The following is a 2,807-nucleotide window of genomic DNA, read 5'->3' on the forward strand; positions in this document are numbered from 1 at the left end:
AACCGAGAAGACTCCCGACGACACGGACATCTTCCAATGCAAAGAATCCGTTGCATCGGAAAGGTTAATCTCCATTAACCTACGCATAAGAAGCAACCATCTATCCCAATGTTCACCCACTAGCGATCGTCTGAACTGAATATTAAGTGGAACAGACCCCAATATTGTACTAACGAGAACCTCTTTCCATTGTGCGATGTGATATAAGGATGGATACTGCAAGGCTAATGGGGTCTCTCCCAACCAAGTGTCTTCCCACAACCTAGTGCCCTATCCATTCCCTACAATAAATTTGCTCCTGTTGAAGAAGGCGGTCTTTGTCCTCATAAGCCCCTTCTAAAAAGGAGAGTTAGGTGGATGTGCCGTGACTTGTGCCGATGTTTTAGAATGTAAGTATTTATTTCGCAACAGCTGTATCCACATGTAACACCCCGGATGTAATTTACCTTATATGTATCCCAACTCTTGCCGTTTCTGGCGCTAAGTTATTTTATTTCCTCGGGTTCGGGTTTTTGTCTCCGTGTGTTGTTGTCGTTGTCATGCATCTCATATCATGTCAGCATGTGCATTGCATTTACATACGTGTTCGTCTCATGCATCCAAGCATTTTCCCAGTTGTCCGTTTTGCATTCCGGCGCTCCTATCTCCTCCGATGGTCCTTTCTACCTTCTTTTCGTGTGTGGGGGTTAAACATTTCCGGATTGGACCGAGACTTGCCATGCGTCCTTGGTTTACTACCGGTAGACCGCCTGTCAAGTTTCGTACCATTTAGAGTTCGTTTGATACTCCAACGGTTAACCGAGGGACCGACAAGGCCTCGTGTGTGTTGCAGCCCAACATCCTTCCATTTTGGCCCAAAACCCACCAAAACCCTCTCCATCATCTAGAACGTTCGATCACGATCGCGTCGCCGCAAACCACACCTCATTTCGACTCTCCTAGCTTCTCCTATGCCTATATATAGACCCCCCCTCTGAAATTCCCGGATCCCCTCCTTTCTAAACCCTAAAAATCGCCCCGCCACCTCCGGACATGTCCGCCGCCTAATCGGACACATCTCCGCCGCCGCCCGCAGCCAACCGGGGGCCGCCACGTGGCGCGCCGCCACCCGCAGCCACGCCGGCCCGCGCGGCCCGCTGCGAGCCCCCGTGGCCCAAAGGAGTGCGCCGCCCCGCGCCCGCTTCTTCCTCCCGAGGGCCGCCCGCGCCCGAAGCAGCCTCGCCGCGCCGCCGTCGTCGTCCGGTCGCCGGCGCCGCCTCCGCCCCGACGTCGCGCCACCTCCACCGCCCGGTCGCCGCCGCACCTTGCCGTGCCAGCGCCGCCACCTCGCCGCCTGAGGAGCTCCGGCCGGCGCCCTCCTGACCAAGTCCCCCGACGAATTCCGGCGAGCGCCAAGTCCGGCGACGACCCCGGCAAGTCCGGCGAGTTCTTCCTCAACCCCGGCGAACCTCGTTTCCCGTGCTGCTACAGTGATCTCAGATCTAGATCCGGACGGTTGACTTTTTATCCCTGAAACCCTAGATATTTTGCGTTTTCCATCATGCCGTAACTCCGCATCCGTAACTCTGTTTTGGGCGTGTAGCATATCAAAATGTTCGCCTCAGAGAGCACATCATTTTATCTCATTGCATCATTTTCATTTGAGCTCATCTTGATGCCGTAAATGCTGTTGGAAGAGAGCTATTTGAGATAATTGTCAGATCTGCTGCATCAATTAGCTATTTGTCATTTTTGCCATGATTAATGTGTGCATGATATGCTCGTGAGCTCTACAAGAGTTTTGTTATATGCTTTGCCATCTTTACAAAGGTGCTTACCATGTATTTTTTTGATATGTGTGATGACTAGCACAAGCTTGCAAAGTAGTGCATTCGTTAATGCTGATTTCAGGGACTTAGAATTTCACTAAGTCCTTAATCTGTTTTTATCAATATGCCATATGTTCATGTTGTTTCCTAGTGATCCGTGCCTCTTTTGAGGATGATCAGTAAGGATGATTTATTAATATTGTGGTTCTCTATACATCCATATCTTTTTTTGCAATTATGGAGCATCATAGCTTGAGTCAATCGAGCTCTACTTTTGCTATTTCGTGAATCCTGACAGATTGTTTACTTGTTAGCGATTTTGCCGAGGATGTTGTTGTTGATCCGTGCATGCTATGTTGTTGTTCTTGCCATGTATAGCTTATATAATATGTATTCTTGATGGGTGTATGCTTAGATTGTCATGCCATGCTCTGTAGTGAGTGCATCGAGCTCGTGAACATGCCTACTCGTTAACATATTTGCATGCTCTAGTTTTTCACTAAGTCTGTAACCTGATTATGTTTTTGCCATGTTCACACGCTTGCAATTGTATTTTCTAATCCCTTTTGGCTCAAGGTCACTAAGGGACTTTTGTTAAGTGCTTTGAGTGGCTTCGTTTCATGCCTTGCTTTGCCATGTTAAGTTTCTGTAGCATATAGTTTTCGTGCTCCAAAGTGTGCTACCTGATCTGAAATTCCAGACTTGTGTTAATTTCACTAAGTCTGAAACCTGTTTATCATTTGCACTTTTGCCATGCTTGTTTAAACCTGTTAATGGATGAATTGGCCGTAGCTCAGTGTTCATCTTTTGTCAAGCATTATGAGTGGATCCCTTCCATGTATTTTTTTGCCATGTTTGAGTGCTGTAGCATAATTAACTTGATGCATTTAGATGGCTACTTGCTGTTTATCGCAGACCGATGCCATATTTGTTTTGCTTGCCATTTCCAAACCGTGCATCCGATTCCGATGATCTTTATATCGGTTTCAACCGAAATCA

The sequence above is a fragment of the Triticum urartu genome, chromosome 5, assembly GCF_003073215.2.
Source record: "Triticum urartu cultivar G1812 chromosome 5, Tu2.1, whole genome shotgun sequence".
Taxonomy (NCBI): domain Eukaryota; kingdom Viridiplantae; phylum Streptophyta; class Magnoliopsida; order Poales; family Poaceae; genus Triticum; species Triticum urartu.